General features: G+C 48.0%; 2 non-coding genes across 2 annotated transcripts; one reads left to right on the plus strand and one right to left on the minus strand.

The window, feature by feature from the left end:
* Nucleotides 1-252: 252 nt before the first annotated feature.
* TRNAI-AAU lies at nt 253-326 on the minus strand. Its single transcript has one exon. It is a non-coding gene; the product is annotated as a tRNA-Ile (tRNA).
* Nucleotides 327-1,591: 1,265 nt separating this feature from the next.
* TRNAV-AAC lies at nt 1,592-1,664 on the plus strand. The gene has a single exon. It is a non-coding gene; the product is annotated as a tRNA-Val (tRNA).
* Nucleotides 1,665-5,847: the final 4,183 nt, after the last annotated feature.

The raw sequence follows: 5,847 nt of genomic DNA on the forward strand, positions 1-5,847 counted from the left end.
TTTTTTTTTCTTTTTTTTAAGTTATGTGAAATCTGGTTGATTTCTTGTGTGAAAGCAAGTTCTCTGGCCAAGGTGGGTGGGGCTGGAACTCAGGAAGTCCGCGATCAGAGTCGCTTGTACTACCCACTGAGCCAGTAGGGCACCCTGATAGCAGCAATGGTTTAGAAGGAACCTCGAGTGTTAGCCTTGGGAAGCAAAAGAAAATCCGGTAGGCAGCCCTGAAGTCAAAAGGATCCGAAAACCAAGGCAAGATGGCCAGTACGGGGCTCGAACCCACGACCTTGGCGTTATTAGCACCACGCTCTAACCAGCGGAGCTAACCGGCCCACCCATTGCCAGCTGTTCCCCTCCAAACTTTAAAGCCCTATGTCCTGCAGCAGCTCTTTGTGGAAAACTAGACTTCCTTTTCTCATTCCACCCAACCTCACATGGACAAAAACACTGAAAGAAAAAAGTCCCATCTGCAAGCACAAATAAACCTCACGAGGAAATATCATCTTTCTCAAATCCTGCCGTTTGATCAAAATCTCAGCAAATCTTTCCCCACTCCCCCCACCCCCAACCACCGAAAAGCTAATCTTAAAATCCACATGGAAATGCAAAAGACTGAGGAAAGGAAACATAATTTTGAAAAAAGAAAGAAAGAAAGAAAAGGACCCAAGTTGGAGGATATATTGTTCTTGATTTGAACACCCTCTATGATGATGCAGTAACCAAGAGTGGAAGAGTGGCCAACAGGGCAGCCGTACAAATCCATGGAACAGAGCAGAGTGGAGAAGTCATGCCACCCACATATGGCCAAGGATAGTCTCTTCAGCAAGGAATTCGGGGACAATGGCTAGCCACATGAGAAAGCCTCCCTGGTCATTAGGAAAATGCAAGTGAAAATCCCAGGGAGATACCATTTCGTGCTCACAGGTATGGGAGGGAGCTCTGGGCCCTGCTGAGGTTTGGAAAGGTGACTCCAGTCCCCATTGGAAAGGTCACTAGCGAGTTGTGGTGGGCCTTTTGGTTTTAGGACATTGGCCCTCCTGATGTTGTAACATCATCATGGGATATTGCAGATAGGGGAAACAGCCTTCTCCCTGCATCTCACGTAGGCCATGTGACATCCGTAGACACACTGGGCTTGACTCATGGGCACCGAGTCCAGCCCTGGACAGTCGGACAGTCTCCTCCCCATTTCAGTCCTCACTCTGCCTGGCACACAAGTGGGCACATAGCCCCCTTAGTCCTCAAGTTCTATGGGTCCCGCCCCGCTCTGCCCCGCCCAGAATGGGCACTTTCCAGTGCTACCTACACGGATTTACTTATACTTTCCTATGGAAGGCGAGCACCTGAGGTTCCTTCTAAACCATTGCTGTTATCAGGGTACCTTACTGGCTCAGTGGGTAGCGCAAGCGACTCTCATCACGGGCTTCCTGAGTTCCAGCCCCACCCACCTTGGCCAGAGAGCTTGCTTTCACACAAGAGATAAACTAGATTTCACGTAACTTAAAAAAAAAGAAAAAAAAAAAAGTAAGTTTCCGGCGGTCCTGGGACAGCCAGGAAAAGTCTATCCTGTATTAGAAGACAAATGGCCCAAGGAGGGGTTTCCGTAGTGTAGTGGTTATCACGTTCGCCTAACACGCGAAGGGTCCCCGGTTCGAAACCGGGCGGAAACAGCCATCAGGGGGGAATTTTGTCATTTTGCGGAGGGAATGCCATCCTATGATAGCCTAAATGCCCAAGTCTTTGTCCACGCGCCCTACCCCCAGGGGACCCCACCTGAGAAAATACGGGTTTTCCAAGTTGCCCTCACCTGCTCCGCCCGCTCGGGCACCTTGGACCCTTGCCTCCAACAGAGGTCCTCTGAGAATTGGACCGTCCTCGAAATCCACCCGGGTAACATTAAAGTAGACCCTTTCTAATAACCTGCGGTACTCTAAGAGTTCTTTATGGCGTCGGGATCGAAGCCCTTTCCCAGCACTCCTGCAGAGTATCTCCTTCCAGCCTGTGGCTAGTGTCTCCGGTCTCCCGACGGCCTTCGGAGATCTGCGTTCTGTTTTTCGGAAAGTCGAAGCATCTCCCTTCCGGCCATGCTTAGGGCACGTCCTGGGCACGATTTACCGGCCTTCCCCGCAGGCTGGAAGGCTCTCCCAGGCCCCTTCAGTCGACTTTCCTGTTTTCTCCCGCTCCGCCCCGCGCGCAGCACAGCCAGGGGCCGCAGCCTAGATGAGTCCCTGCGGCCAAGCCAACCAGAAGGCCGCCCAAACGGAAAACAGGGTGATGCCTACCGGGTGCCATGCATTTCCGACATTTTTTCCCCCTTGCCAGCAGTATTTCCCAAAACCCGCGGTATAGGCTTCGCGTGTGCAGCGGGTGCAGCGGGCGGGCTGGAACCGACCTGCGGGCGCAGGGAAGGGGCGGAGCCCCCGGTGGGCGGAGAGGGTTGCTTACCTCCAGCCTTCTTTCCTTTTTTTCCTGCCCTGCTGGACCCTCGTGCCACCACCTGTATACCTCAGGCACCCGGTCCGCCGCGAGATCCACACCGTCGAACCTTCCGGAGCAGCACGGCACCCTGCGGCCTGGGCTTTCCGGGGGGAGGGGGTCGGCACCAGCTGGAAGTGGGCTCCACCGTCCGCTCCCGCGAGGCACGGGGCGGTCCCGGCTGGGAAACGAGAGGGGCCAGGACGGTTTCCTGGGGCGTGGGATGGCGAAGAGTCTGCGGGACAGACGTACACGGACTTGGGAGCCGGGACCCTCCACGCAGGGTCCCCGTCGTGGCACCCACTCCTCAGGGCCGTAGCCGCGGACTCGAGACCCAGCTCAGCTCCTGGACTTTGCGGCGCGGTGTGCGGGATTTCTCTGGAGGGAGGAAGGAGAGGAGGGAATGGCATCGTGGCATGTTGCGTTGATGGGGTGTTTGTTTTCGTCACGGATGTTTTATTTCAATGGGGGCGACCGCATTCCGGGAGATGACACCCCTAGGTCTTACCTGCTGGAGACACCGGCGGGCCGCTGAGAACTGGAATTCTAGCCGGGGTGGGGAGGAGGGTTGAGTTTGCTGGGCTCTCAACCGAGGCCACTGGGTTTGTCCCCAGGGGAGTAAGGGAATTCCCAGGATCCAGATTCTTATGACTTTTCAAATTGTTTGGGGAAATTTAGCTGAGTTTCAGTTATATTCCGAAAGACCAGATCAAATGCTGTGCGTGGTTTGCGAGGACAAAGAGATAAAGGCAGAAACTGGTATTTCTTGAAGTATTGACTTTCGCCTACATATTTTATGGCTTTTTTTTTTTTTTTAAATCATGTAACCCTTAAGATTATGGCCTGAAATCCTCTCCTTGTCAGGGCGGGGAGGGAGGGGTTCCTATGTCTTCAGCCTCATTTCACATTTCACACTTCACTGCCCCTTTCTCTCCTGCCACACCAGTCTCTCTTACTCCCGATGGATTTGTGGACTTATTATTTGTTCTTCCTGAAGTGCTTTTCTATACCTAGTCAGTGTCTCCTCAGCCTTCATACTTGAGCTCAATCACTACTCCTTCAGAAAAAACTTCCCCACAACTTTTTAAATAAATCTTCATATTTCTCTTAGGACTATGTCCCTTTGGTTGCAAAGTTTGTATTAATCTGTGTGATAACTTGCTCCATGTCCGTCTCCCCGCTGAGAATATCATTTCCAAGAGGGTGGTCTTGTTCATCAGTGAAACCCTATTGCATGCCTAACACACTCAATATATGTTCAGGGAACAAATATGTGAACACTGACTGTGGTCCTACAGGGTAAATGTTATCCCCATTTTGAGATGAAGAACTGAGGCTCATACCGAGTAGCTCATCATCTAAGTTGCAGAGCTGGGACCCATCACCCGCAGAAACTTACTTTTATGATGAGAACTCTCAGTCTGGACAAAAGAAACAGAGCAATATGAGATCACCATGCGTCGATCACCCAGTTTCAACGACCATTAATATTCTCCCACTTTTATCTTTACCTTCATCCATTCCTCAGTCTCATCTGGGTTTGTTTTATTATTTTTACAGTTCTTTTTACGGGTAGAAGGTACATGTATCAAAATGTATAAATCTCTACTACAATCTTGAAAAATGGATACACTTATGTAATACATCCCTATTATTATAAACGGACCATTTCTGTCTCCCCAAAAGCTCCCTCTGGTCCTTTCCCAACCACCTCCACCCAGCCCTTGAGATAAAACAACTGTTGTGACTTATTTTTCAAATTAGTTTTGCCTGCCCTATATGTTCACAGAAGTGGAATCATACAATATTTATTCTTCTGTGTACCCCTTCTTTCACTCAGCATCCTGCCTCTACGATTCATTCAAGCTGTTACTTCTAACAGTAGTTGAGAGCTTGCCTTTGTGTGAATGAATACACTGCAGATTTTTATCCACTCTCGTGTGGAGGGACATTTTTTAAAACAAAATAAACGTAAAGAGACATCATACGCATTACTAACATACCCATTTGCCCCAAACTGTTCTTTACAGTTCAAATTAATCTAATCTAAATTCCAACAGGCTTTTTTTTTATATTGACAAATCTTTGCCTCCTAAAACCTACATCAAGAAAAATCAAGAAATCTTGACTAGTAAGGACAAATTTGGAGGACTGACACAAGATATCAAGATATATAAAGTCATAAGAATTACCTGAGTTGGTATTCCTTCCTGAATCAACAAAGAGATCAACAGGAGAAAACACAGAAATGGAAGTGTTGGAACTGTTGGTTAGCTGTGGTGTGGGGGAACGAACTTTAAGTCCTTCTACACACCATAATTACGGGGATGACAGCTCTGGATGCAAATATCAAAGGTAAAATGATAAAACTTTAGATAAAAAATAGGGGAGACTATCTTCACGACATTATCATAGACAAAAAAATTTTAGAGCATGACATAAAAAGCTACAACCATTTTTATTATTATTATTAGTTCTTCTCTGTAGGCCACCGCTGTTGACTGGAGAGAAATTGCAAAGCTAGACTCTGCTAACACTAGGACTGAGAGGACATCAGAGCCACAGAAGCCAGTCAGGAGCCTCCCGTTTATACGAAATATAATAAGCCGTGAAGCTGCAGCAGCCAGGAAAACCTGACTCATGGAGAATCATGGAAATGTTTCAGGTTCAACTTGTGTCATCAGAGGAAAGCAAGGATGAATGATCAGGAGGGTCCACCTACTGAGGGTAGTTATGCCAATAAAAGTCACAATCCCACGTCCAGTTTCTGAACTTGAGAAAAATCTTCAGATTCAGAATCTGCTGAATGAAGACGACACCTCTTGTATCCCCAGGATGCGGCAGTTGCTTGTCTGAAGTCCTACAGCCAAGAGCCCAGAGGTAACATCCACTGCTCTGGTTGAGGATTCCGAAGGCAGGTGTCTGGTTCGAGCGTGTGCCGATGAGAAGCTATGATGTACTTTCAGCGGATCGTAAACGGGTGTTGAAAATATCAAAGATGCATGAAGACGCCACTGAATGAGGACAAAAAAGTTGTCAAATAGAGGTCATAAAAGAAAAGAGTGATTTCTCCTACAGGGAAAATGGATTTCTACATGCTAACCAGTTGTTATCTTTCATGCAGGGATGTGAGTTAGGGAGTATTTGAATTTCATAAAGGAGAATATTGAGAGAGTAAAAGGAAAAATACGGACTTCAGACCAAATTTATATCTGGGTTCTGTGGTCGTTTAATCTCAAAGGAACTAGATCAGCACTACTTAAAATATTGAAATGAGCAATGATTTCCGTAGGACCAAGGCAGAGTTTCAGATCAGGGGGAGAAAGAACGACTGAGGGGAACTAAGTAGCCCCAGGACGGGGACCAAGGAGAGTCACT

This window comes from Lontra canadensis, unplaced genomic scaffold (assembly GCF_010015895.1).
Source record: "Lontra canadensis isolate GAN:19392208 unplaced genomic scaffold, GSC_riverotter_1.0 scaffold2370, whole genome shotgun sequence".
Taxonomy (NCBI): Eukaryota; Metazoa; Chordata; class Mammalia; order Carnivora; family Mustelidae; genus Lontra; species Lontra canadensis.